This window comes from Neovison vison, chromosome 8 (assembly GCF_020171115.1).
Source record: "Neovison vison isolate M4711 chromosome 8, ASM_NN_V1, whole genome shotgun sequence".
NCBI classification, from domain to species: Eukaryota; Metazoa; Chordata; class Mammalia; order Carnivora; family Mustelidae; genus Neogale; species Neogale vison.
Window position 1 is genome coordinate 113,608,975 of NC_058098.1, and position 13,027 is coordinate 113,622,001.

A 13,027-nucleotide genomic window follows, 5' to 3' on the forward strand; every position below is an offset into this window, starting at 1 on the left:
GAGGTGGAGGGAAAATCAATTGATTTTTGATGGACACGGGAGCCCAATTTTCATCATTACTAGAGCCTATGGGAAAACTATCTGAAGAGGAAGTCTGGGTACAAGGGGCAAATGGCACAAAAAGACATAAATAAACAATAAAAAGGACTTTAAATTTGGCCTACGGCTGTTCGCGTCCGGCAGTACTCCTTCCCCTGGGAAGCAAAGGAAGGGATCTCCATAGAACACACCTTTGCTTCCCGTCAAAAGGCCGAAACTGGGGAGTACTGACCCGTTCAGGACTTGCAGGAAGTTAACAAATGAGTTGAAGATATCCATCCGTTGGTTCCTAACCCCTATACCCTACTCTCCTCCCTCCTGAGCCCCAAGAAAACGATATATACTGTCTTAGATCTCAAGGATACAAGGGAGTCTCAGCCCCTCTTTGCTTTTGAGTGGTCCAACCCACAGAAAGTGTTCCAAGGCCAGCTCACCTGGACAAGAACAAACGCCCGAGTGAAACTGAAATGAATAAAAGTTTCAGGAGGGTATCAGGCCCTCCTCCTCAATGAACCGAAAGTGACTTTCCGGTCCCCAGTGGTGCTAAATCCAGCCACGTTGCTGCCAGAGGAGCTGAATGACCACAGTACTTGCTAATAGCCGCTGAGGATACTATGAGTCATGCTTGCAGGGGACAAGCCACTTATTTAGTCTTTGATCTCCAAGAAGGAGTGAGTTCACTGTCTGAGTCCAGGAAACAGGTAACCAACCAACCGATACCCGCGCCCGACCCACACAACTGCGGGGAGGTCCTAACCCAGGTCACAGGAATAAGGCGGGATCTCAGAGACACTCTCCTCCCAGATGTGGAGATGACTCTGTTCACAGAAGGGGGGGGGGGGAGCAGATGAAAAGAGGTATGCGGGGGCTGCGATGGTTTCTCCTGAGCAGGAACTCTGAAAAGCAGCCCTGCCACACATCTATAGGAACAGTAGGTTTGTCTTTGCTGCTCTCCATATACATGGGGCTATTTATAAAGAAAGGGGCCTATTAACAGCAGAAGAAAAAGAAATAAAAAACAAAACAAAACAAAATACTGGCTCTCCTCCAGACTATTTGGGACCCGAAAGAGTTAGCCATTATGCATTGCCCAGGACACCAAAAGGGGACTGATCTGGTTTTAAAAGAAAACCAATTAGCAGATCAAACAGCAAAGCAAACAACCAGAAAAACGGCTCAAAAACTGGCTACACTCCTGGCTCTAGACCTACCAGAAAAACCAGATTATTCAGAGGAAGATTTAAAATATTTACAAAAATGGGCACCTGGGTGGCTCAGTGGGTTAAGCCACTGCCTTCGGCTCAGGTCATGATCTCAGGGTCCTGGGATCGAGTCCCGCATCGGGCTCTCTGCTCGGCAGGGAGCCTGCTTCCTCCTCTCTCTCTTTACCTGCCTCTCTGCCTACTTGTAATCTCTCTCTGCCAAATAAATAAATAAAATCTTTAAAAAAAAATTAAAATATTTACAAAAATGGACTAAATTAAATATAAAGGGGATTGAGCTAAGACCAGGACAAAAAAGTTAATTCTTCCTCGAAGACTAAAAAAATAATAATAAATTAATTAATTAATAAGCCAAATACATCAGGGCACTCATTTAGGGACACACAAACTTAAGGAACTCATGGGCAAACAATTTCAGGTATCTAAATTAGGGTGTATGGCTCAGGATATAGTTGATAGATGTACTCAATGTCAGGCAGTAAACACGGGAAAACTAGGATGGAAAAAAAAAAGAAAAAGAGGTAAAAACCCAGGAGTTTATTGGGAAGTGTTTTACAAAAATAAAATAAAATGCTAGTTTTTGTAGATACCTTTTCAGACTGAGTAAAAACTTTTTCTGCCAAACATAAAACAGCAGCAATAGTAGCCAAAAACTACTAAAAAAAATAATCCCTAGGTTTGGGTTGCCTCTCGCGATTGGGTCAAACAACGGCTCTGCATTTGTGAGTTCAGTCTCACAGGCATTGGCCAAGGCTGTGGGCACTAATTGAAAACTACACTGTGCCTACCGGCCCCAGAGTTCCGGACAAGTAGAGAAAATGAACCAGACTCTTAAAACAACAACAACAACAACAACAACAGACCTTGACAAAGTTAATTCTGAAAACTGGCTGTGGATGGGTGGATCTCCTTCCCTTTGCCCTCCTTAGGGCACGATGTACACCCTACTTAAACAAGATTACCCCATTTAAAATAATGTTCACCCCCTCCACTCTGCCCATGGCTACAAAAGTTTACCCTAACAAAAATGACCGATCAGTCTGTATTCCAGTCACTACAGGCACTACAGTCTGTCTTAAGAGGAACCCATGCAGGGATCTGAACTGCCTGCACTGAGATGGAAACAGAGGTAAAACCACATCCTTACCAACCCAAAGACTTGGTTTGGATACGCCACCACCGAGTGAAAAACTTGAAGTCTCATTGAAAGGGACTACTTACTGTCATCCTATACAGGACCCAAGGGATTCCAACATCTTACTGCAGGAATAAAACAGACAAAACCTGCGGTTCCCATCCTAATACCAGCACTAACTGATTCTTTAAAAAGTCCAAGAATTGACTAATCTCCAAAGAAAAGGTGGGGGGGGATGTTGGGGTCGATTCCACGTTAAAACATGTTAACCCCCTAGGGCCTGCCTGGGCCTACTTAGCCATAGTGACTCCATGTTGCCTAGGTAGACATTTTGTTGTTTAATAAATGCCTCAACAGTTATTGATATCAGTTACAGGTAACTGTTGCTAAAACACACACCTAAAACAAGGCCATTTTTTAATATCGGTTCTAGGTAACTATTACTATAACACAAACCTAAAACAAGGCCATTTTGTTGTTTAATAAATGCCTCAGCAGTTACTAGTATCGGTTCCAGGTAACCATTACTAAAACCCACAGGTAGGAGACACCCAATCAGCCAAAGCCACATATGTAGATGTCTGCGATTGTGCCCTATAAAAACTAGCCTGTAAGACCAAGGGGTGTCGCTCTCTTCGGAGGCGGCCCTGGCCGGTCAGTCTAACTTCTAATGCTTGGCATAGAATAAGGCTTCGCGTAACTTTGTCTCAGTCTCGTTCCTTTGATAACGGACCCAACACAGGAATCTTCATCTGTGACGAACTTTGGGGTAGAGGTTGGGCATCTATGAATACTTTAAAATTATTTTCAGAGTTTTGTGTAAAATAGCCTTTCGTGGGACAAAAGCCTCTCATTTTGTATCAAAATGTCAAAGGGAGCTGGGTCACTATAATGACTGAGAACTATTGGTCTCAGGTGGTCTCTAAACCAGCTGGTCTCTAAAGCTGTTGATTTGTTCTGTGACCTGGGGATTCCATAATACAATACAGGCTTGTTGCAAATATACCAAACGCAAAATCGTTTGGCCATTCTCCCAAACTACTCTATCTCATTCCTAAGTGGGCACAAGAGTTTGTGTAAGAATTTTTAGCTTTATTTGCTCTGGAGATACTGTATTGTCTTAAGAGAATAACAGAAGATTAGGAGTTGAAGCTTTTATTAGCAAGATTTTAGTACTCTATCCATGAAAGATTATTTATTCTAGCCTCAAGTACTGTAAATACTGGGAGATCTTTCTTTTCATAGCAGCAAGATCTTGGAAACTATACTAACTGGAAGGATGGTGGGGAATGGGCTGTGCTTAGTTCTGGCTCCCTTTTCAGGTGCTTCTTCCTTTCAAGGAGCGGGGAGGCCTGGGGGAGCCCTTACTTCTCCTCTGCCTGGCTGCCTATAGTTCCACAATGACCCCTAGGTGGGCATCTTCTGTTAGTAAGGGTCATTGTACCCACTTACATGGGAGCCCACTGTGGTAATGGATTGCCGAAGCTGTCAGTTAGTCAAATGATAAATGAAATATATGTGGTTTTTTAACCAAAATTGGAAGACAGTATTGGGAAGATGACAAAAAATTTTCCTATTCTACTTCTAGTAAAATTTGGAAATATTTAGCATAAGCCCAATCATTGAAAATATGATTTAAGGGTGATGTTCTGAGGATGCTGTCAAATTTTTCTTTTAATGGTGGTCAAAAACACATCACATAAAATTGACCATCTTAACCATTTCTAAGTGCATTAAGTACATTCACAATGTCGCATAACCAGTCTCCAGACCTCTCATCTTACAAAACCAGAACTCTATGCCATTAAACACCCCATTCTCTCCTCTGCCAGCACGCCTCCACCACCACCTTCCACTTTGTGTCTCTAGGTCCCTTGTATCAATGGAATCTTACAATATTAAGCTTCTGTGACTAGTTTCTTTGATTTAGTGTAATGTCCTTAAGAGGAATCTGTCCATTTTTACATTAGTGTTATCTTTTAACTTGTAAAAAAAAAAAAATGGCAACTAAGAAAAATCAGATGACTGGACTGTGGGTTCATGCAGACAGCTTCACAGGCAAAGGCTCTTGTTCAAACCACTAGAGTCAAACCTCATCCTCCATGTCTTCCAGGAGGTCTTCTGAGGTTCTGCCAACCAGCAGACTCATGAGACTGCCTTGTACCACGGGCACCAACCAGTAGACTCAAAAGGAGGCACAGGCCAGGATGCAGAGGGTGTCAGCAGGACACAGATGGCATTGATTTCTTTAGGACCTTGCAGCAGACCACAAAGCCATCCATACTGAGGTCAGAAGCTATTCTCTTTGGCCCCCAAATGATGACTCCGGTGTGAAGAGATGAGACTCATGCTAGAAGGATATGGGTCACCCTGTATAGGAAGCCCCATATTCCATGGGCATAGCTTCTCTTGTCCCTATGATGTCATGCCAGTTACAAGAGTCACTGCCCTATGGGACACCCAAAGGTATGGCTTCCAGTCTGTATTTACAGTTGTCCCAGTCTGGATACAGTTTACAATCAGGGCCATGCTTTCTTTCTTTTATCAGGTTTCCAGAGAAGCAGAGCAACAAAGTTAACCAAACGTCAAATGTTTGTGCCAAAAGGGAAAGAGTTTTGTTAATCTCTTATTCTTAGCCTTTCAAATGGTTAAATTAGAATTTCTTTTTTTTTTTTTTAAGATTTTATTTGTTTATTTGACAGACAGAGATCACAAGTAGGCAGAGAGGCAGGCAGAAAGAGATTGGGGGAAGCAGACTCCCTTCAGAGCAGAGAGCCCGATGTGGGGCTTGATCCCAGGACCCTGGGATCATGACCTGAGCTGAAGGCAGAGGCTTTAACCCACTGAGCCACCCAAGTGCCCCTTAAATTAGAGTTTCTGACAAAGCATCTGGTTAAATGGAAAATAGTCAGAATGATGAAATGATGTGAGGAACTAAATTGCACAGTGAAATTTGTCATCCCTTATTGGTTACAAGACTGTTCCCCAGCACACCCAGCTTGATAGTGATGGAGCTATAATTAGAATGCTGATGTCTGACAACATGCCACCAAATATCACATTCTTTCCTAAGAGAAGGAAGAGAAAGCACATGGAAAGGGAAGACAGGGGTGCTGATCTATGAAGAAGGAAGCAGAGTGAGAAAGAGGAAGGCATTTCTTCCTGGCAGTGGTGGTCCCTCTGGCTCTGGCAGCAGACCAGCGGTCCTTGGAGATGCTGGATGGAGTCCACATGGATTGAAAGAGGGAATTTGGGCAGCAATTTGTGGACTCTCTGATCTTGGTAAAGAAGGGTCTCTTTCTGTCTTCAAAAGAGGAAAGTAATTCACACTATCAGTCATTCTGCAGGGGCTTTGAATTGCAAACAGAAAAACTGTGGACCGCCTAAGAGGTAATGGGTCTGTGCTGGGATCTTCTCCTGCCTGTCCCTACTCCCTAGTCTTCCATGAGGTCAGCATTTGTAGTCAAAATGGACTAGATACATCATCCTATAGTTTTTTATTTTCAGTGAAGATAGGAGTCCCTTTCTTTCGTTCTTTTTTTTTTTTTTTCAAGATTTTATTTGTTTGACAGAAAGATACACAGTGAGAGAGGGGAACACGGGCAGCGGGAATGAGAGAGGGAGAAGCAGGCTTTCCGCCGAGCAGGGAGACGGATGCGGGGCTCGATCCCAGAACCCTGGGATCATGACCTGAGCTGAAGGCTCCCTGAAGGCGCCCAGGTGCCCCAGACGTCCCTTTCTATATGTTACATATTTAATATACATAAAGACATTTCTGGATCCTTATTTATGATAAAGAGGGCATGATGAGGAAAAACTTGAAAGATGGTTGCAAAGCCACTATCACACTGAGGACAAGGAGAAGATGAGTTTCTCAAGAAGCAGCCAGTCCATGAGTATGAGCCAGTTTAAGAGATGGAAGAGGAGGGGCGCCTGGGTGGCTCAGTGGGTTAAGCCGCTGCCTTCGGCTCAGGTCATGATCTCAGGATCCTGGGATCGAGTCCCGCATCAGGCTGTCTGCTCAGCAGGGAGCCTGCTTCCTCCTCTCTCTCTCTGCCTGCCTCTCTGCCTACTTGTGATCTCTCTCTATCAAATAAATAAATAAAATCTTTAAAAAAAAAAAAAAAAGAGATGAAAGAGGAAAGTTTGGCCTAACCTAAAGAAAGAACAGTGAGGTCAGGGGAGGTTTCCTGTTGGACTGCTCATAGGAGTATGGGCTGGAAAAAGCCAACAAAAAAGGACCTCCCTTCTCTGACTGAAGAAAGAATTCCAGTCCCTACTGGGATAAGAGCTAGAAAAAAGATGTCTGTGCTAGGATGGGCTTGAGCCCCAGAGCCATCTGCCACAGCTGAGCAAGGTCAAACATCTACTTGTAACTTGAACGGGCCAGAATGGAATTTCTGTTCAGGGTACCCCCCCCCCCCCCGCAAACCCCCAACACACACACACACACACACACACACACACACACAAATGAAGCCCTAGGAAGACAAAATTTTTCTTCTTGTAACCCTAGCACCTGGAAGTGCTTAGCATTTTGTAAGCTATTCAATATGGCTGAACAAACATGGCTGGTCAGGAATGCTGCTTGATGCATCACTAGTGAGGAACCAATTCTCCCCAACTTTTCCATGGCATTCTTAATTTCTGACTCATGGCCAACCAGTGAGCCTTACAAGAAAATGTATTTGCTCTAGGGATGTGAAGAGCTGTGGAGAGTCATCATCGATGAGATCAACCCACAGGGTCTCAGAAGGTGACACGTGAGATGAGCAGGAATCTCTTGTGCACATACACACACACACACAGTCTCCAGGTTCCTCTCCTCAGACACAGTTACATTTGGGTTTTAAGTCTTGTTTTGTTTTGTAGTTTGGTGACATCTGGCAGTGTTCAGTCTCTCCTCCGCTAACGCATAAAAAATAAAGGTGACCCGGTGTCACTAAATCGTCACCAGCTGTGTCTAGCTTTAAAAAATATGTTATTAATATCAGATCTGAATGTTACTTATTAGCCAAATTCTGGTTATTAATCATTTACAGGTATGTGGTGGCGGTAGAGTTAAACCCCGAAGACGATGCCCTGGCAGCTAAGGATTTATGGGCTTTCATAATGAGAACAACAATAGACTGGGAGAAGGGCCAATAGGAACTGGAAAGGAAGGGGGCACGGGAGACTATGAACCTTCACCTAATACACTGCTCTGTTTAAACTGCCTTAGAGAAAAGGGGTAGTATTACCCTGTGAGGACGGGAAGCTGTTACTGTCAGAGGAAATCCAGAACCTCTGAAAGTGGGGATGGGAACATAAAGCTGGAGAATCAGGCACTTCATCCATTTCCTTTTTCAGCTGAGTGCCAATGGCCTGCGGGTGCTTCTTCTGGCAGAGTCTCTTTCCTGTCCCTGGAGCTCAGCAATTTTCGGGTTCATCTCTCTGGAGGTGTCCTCTCTAATCCTATAGAACATGGCAGCATGCGTGAATCCTTCTGCCAAAGGGCGTCTGAGCAAAGCTGCAAGCCAGCAAACTATGGTACTCTCCTCTTCTTCCCTCTCCCACCCAGAGAGTGATGGTGGAGACTGAGTCCAGGGTCCCTGGTGGTCCTATTATCCCTACACTGGCAATGGCCACCTGCCAGGAACTCTTGTTAGAAGGCTGGGGGTTCCATTCCAGGAGGTCACCTCTCCAGAAGCTTACACAGGGTTTGAGGCTTCCAGAGACACAAAGGATTCTGGTTGAGATGGAAGGAATGGCTTAGAGCCTTGGGGCACATGTGGGCATGAGCATGCAAACACTCCCCCCATCTATTATACTGTGTATGCACGTCCTTGTGCATTTGTGAAGTGTTCACAACTACATAACCTGCTCCTCTGACCAAACTATATTTGTGCCTCTTTCTCAGATGACAGTAAAAATGTATGACCACTGACCACTGTAGGGGAAAAAAATCAGAAGACACCGCCAAGTAGGAGGAAGAAAAGAATCCCATCACCAACAGAAACACTTGAACATTTTGTATCTGGCACTCCCATCTTTTCACTTGGCATATTGAGAGTTCTTTATTTTGTTTTTCAAAATTGGGATCCTACCCAATGTACTGTTTGGTTTATGTTAATGATGTACTATTAAGCCATTTTCAGGGTGTATTGTGAGTGTTCCCCCACATTCTCATGATTTTCAGTTCTGGTCTAGGAACCCATGTCTGGATGCACCCAGCCAGATACTTCAACTACAATCAGGATAAGCCTACTCATAACCTTGGCTCAAGGCACAAGTAAAGATGATGAGATCGCTGTTTGGCCGTATAACCCTCAAAATCCCATGACACAGCATTTCATTGGCAGCTGAGGGCACTTAGCAGGGCTGTGTTCTCTTTCTTGTGTGTTTCTGCAGACAAAGACCTTTCCCTTCTTTCCTGGGACCCAGAATGGTTTTTCTCTCTCTTTGCTCATTTGTGCTCTTGTTTTCTAGGAGCCCTGTGATCTTTTGTTTGAGAATTTCTGAGTAGTTCAGAGTCTGAAAGGGGAGCGGAGTGTTGAGGGCTTGTAGCACTGGGGGAAATACAAACCTTTAATTCTTGAATGCCTGTCAGTCAGCCTGCAGGCATTTCTTGGGTCTGAAAAGCAGCCCTAGTAGCTCTTTTCAAACTGGGGGCCCAGGGAGAGGAGAATGGGAGGCCTTTGGTGTGGGTGGGGAGCCTCCACCGGTCCTCTTCCTCTCTGCTACCATTTAAAACCATCTGGAATCAAGGACGTAATTTGTTCAGCCCTTCAACTTGTGTGACCACACACATTCTTTCAAGAGATGTTTACAAGCTTCACAGGAAAACAAAATCCTCTATAGAAAAAGTCAGGAAAATATTTTGTCTCCATTTTCTCTGCTTTCCCCTTGTATGACTCTCCACAAGAAAGGTATTTGTGGCCTCTCTTCAGATTTTCACTTTGGCTTTAGTTTTTCCCTTACAACTTCCTCTTGCTACTGTGAAATGTGGTTGCCTTGAGTGGCTTTTCCTTTCTCTCCTATCTTTCCAAGATAATCCATGGGCCTTTGTCTCAGTGGTGGAAGAAGGTGGGAGGACCTTCCCAGGGTCATTCCCCAAGCCCACTCAGATCCCTACCCTGGCCGGGGAGAGGATGTCCACCTGCCGGACAAGAGGAAGGAACAAGCTCCTGACAGGACCCACTGAGGATTGTACAGAAGCCAGGCAGAAAAGCACAGGACCTTTTCTTTTTTAGAATTCTACCTTGCTTTTTCATCTTATTTTTTTCCCTGTGTCAGTGACCCAAGAATAAAGCTCGGGAGAAAGAGAAAATGTGATCCTTCAGACCCAGTGAAGATGACTGAGGCAGGATAGAACAGCAGGTAATGATGAATAAGAAAACACCTCCATTGATAGTTGTTACAGTTGAAAGAGCAACTTCCTATGCATTATCTCCTTAGCTCCTCCCAGTAGCCCAAAGAGGAACACACAACAGACATTATAGTTACCTCTACCTAAAGCCTGGGAACTGTAGGCCTCCTGTGGATGCTATGGTGTGCTCCCACAGAGGTCCCCTCAGGACAGAGAAACTCCCCGCTCCCTCAGCTGTGGGGAGTGTCAGCTGCTGAGTGCCCCACTGGGAACTGCTCCCCGTTGAAGGGCTCTGCCTCAGCCAAGGTTTCACTCTTTCCCTGGGCCCTTGCTTTGATTCCAGACACCATGAAAGGGCCATCCCAGCTCCTGTCCACCCTGTGGGATCAGCCGAGAACTCTGTAGCAACTGTGTCAGAGTTCAACACATCAGGTTTTACTCAATGTGCCTCTTTGAAAGCTGCAATTTTCTATTCTCAGTCGTAACTCATCTTGACTCTCTATCCATATCAACAAGTGTAGACTTATAGTCTTCAACAGCTGCAAAATATCCCTTGGATATCTCATAATTTATTTATCCAATCCCTTATTGTTAAATATTTAGGTACTTTCCAATTATTTTCTATCAATTATACTTTGTTGAGCATCTTTGTATATACCTCTTTGCAAACTTGTCATCTATCTTTAGGATGAATTCCTAGAAGGGGATTGCTGGATCAAAAGATACTGCTCTCCAGAAGAGTGCCAACAATTTTTATTTCCACCATGACTGTTGGGAAAATCCCCAAATCTGTCACAGTTCAAATTCATGACAATAGAACTCAAATGGACACTCGGCACTGCAATCCTATCACACGTTCCTACCTAGTTGGCTTTCCTACTTTATAAGATGATTCTTTAAATTGGTTTCATTTCTTCTTAACCCTACAGCATCCCTCCCCCACCCCCATGTCCAACTGATATCCTGGTTTCCTACAAGAAGAAGAAGAAGAAGAGGAAGAAGAAGAAAAGATGAAGAAGAAGAAGAAGAGGAGGAGGAGGAGGGGGAGGGGGAGGGGGAGGAGAAGAAGTAGAAGAAGGAGGAGAAAAGAAGAAGAAGAAGAAAAGGAGAAGGAGAAGAAGAAGAAATCATAGAGAACAACACTCTTATCTATCCACCCCCAAATCAGTGTACCCCCAATCCCTGCCACATACACTGTGTACTGGAGCCCCATTTTCTCTGTTTTTCTCTTTCACTGTGGCAGAGCCTATGTGGCTAACCAGGGTCAGCACCTTACTTGAACCACATTTGCCCAACTGCTCCAGGACTTTTCTCCTATAACATCCCCTTTTCTTCCTACATCATCATCATCATCTCTATCTTCTCTCTCCTGGATCATTGCCAACAGCATACAAGAAACTCATCTCCCATCTTAAAATACAAACAAATCAAAAATAACAACAACAACAACAAAAAACCAAATAAAACAAAACTCCACTTTTGAGCCCATGGCCCCTCTAGCCTTCACTCCACTTCTCTTAGATTCCCTTTCCTTTGGAACAAGTGGTTCACACTCTTCACCACAAACTGCTCACTGTCCATCCCCTCTCCATGCTCTCCCTGTGAGTCCCTACCACTCACTCCGACTGTTCTTGTCTAGATCACAGATTCCTTTCATGTTGCCACATCTGAAGGACACATCTTGGTCCTTGACTTACTTGAGTTCCAGCAGTAGAGGCAGTGTCTACAGCCAACCACTCTCCTGGAAATACCCAACCATCCCAACTTCTGTGATAATATACTCTGCTGGTTTCTGTTCTAACTTACAGGCTTCTGCTCAGGTTTTTTTTGTTTTGTTTTGTTTTTTTTTTTGCAGTACCTTCCCCTCCACATGGGCTCTGAACAACTGGACCACCCCAGGGCTCAGTCCTTGGCCCTTAAAACCCATCTTCTTCCTCCCCCACCCCTTCTCCTTCTCAGTAATGGACACATAAAGTCAATACCAAAAATTGACAAAGACAGCCCAAAAAGAAAGAAATACAGATTGTCATATCATTTATCTATTCATTCAGTGCACACTTATTGAATGCCTACTATGTGGCAAGCACTGACGAAAAAGAATGGTGAGTGAGTATGACAAAGTGTCTGTTCCAGAGTCATGTGCCATAAAGTGCAAAAATCTCACACTCAGAGCAGAGGTGAGTTCATTGTCAAGATCTCTGAATGGAGTAATTGCACTTGAAGCCGCCCCCCCCCTTTTTAATATGTTTGGCTTGGGGCACCTGGGAGATTCAGTCAGTTAAGCATCCAATTCTTAATTTCAGCTCAGATCATGATCAAACCCCACATAAGGCTCTGTGCTGTGTGGAGTCTGCTTAAGATTCTCTCTCTCCCTCTGCCTCTCCACCCTGCTCTGCATGTGCATTCACTCTCTTTCTCTCTAAAATAAATAAATAAATCTTTAAATATGTGTATGTGTATACACACACACACGTACGGTTTTACTAAAGGTTTTTGTTGTGTTTTTTTTAAGGGAAAGGGAAAACCAGGTTTATGCCTCCGAAGAAAATTTTGGCATAGTTTCTAAACAAACACACTAAAGATTCTCTAATCTTCTTAGAGTCATAAATGAACTATTTCCTTACTTGAGTATAATTAGGAATAGCTTATTTTCTCAATTTTAAGTGAGTTTCTGAAACATATCATATGACACCAAGGATGAGTGGAAATTAGAAGCTGTTACTCTTCTTTCTAGTCATGAATTATAGCATTCTGCTTTTCTTCTACAGTTTGCTGCCACTAATGTTTGAAATCTAACACCCCCATCCTGAATTAACTTATAATTCAGTTAAAAGGACATTATCCAACTCAGCACTCTGGGTGATTATTTACATCATGCATGCAGTGATAAATTAGGGAATCCTTGAGGTCCCCTGGTGGCTCAGTCTGTTAAGCATCTGCCCTCAGCTCAGGTCATGATCCCAGGGTGCTGGGATCGAGCCCCTCATAGGGCTCCCTGCTCAGTGGGGAGCCTGCTTCTCCCTCTCCCTCTACCTCTCCCGCTGCTTGTACTCTCTTGCTCTTTCTCTCTCAAATAAATGAATAAAATCTTTAAAAAAAAAAAAAGGGAAAAATTAGGAAATCCTTGTGTATTTAAGATCTTCTTCTTGGATCATTTGGGTATCTCTGTAACACTGCCTTTAAGGTAAAAATAAGATGGGGTGGGCTTTGGTCTGGAGTAGTTTTCAGATATCTTAACAAACATTTGGACTAAATATGTAGGAAAAAATATGCTTGTATATG

At 43.8% G+C, this 13,027-nt stretch overlaps 1 long non-coding RNA gene across 1 annotated transcript; it reads left to right on the forward strand.

Annotated features, from left to right (window-relative positions):
• Window positions 1-711: 711 nt before the first annotated feature.
• LOC122915774 lies at window positions 712-10,754 on the forward strand. Its single transcript, XR_006386090.1, has 3 exons — window positions 712-740; window positions 9,673-9,756; window positions 10,675-10,754. It is a non-coding gene; the product is annotated as an uncharacterized LOC122915774 (long non-coding RNA).
• The last annotated feature ends 2,273 nt before the right edge of the window (window positions 10,755-13,027 follow it).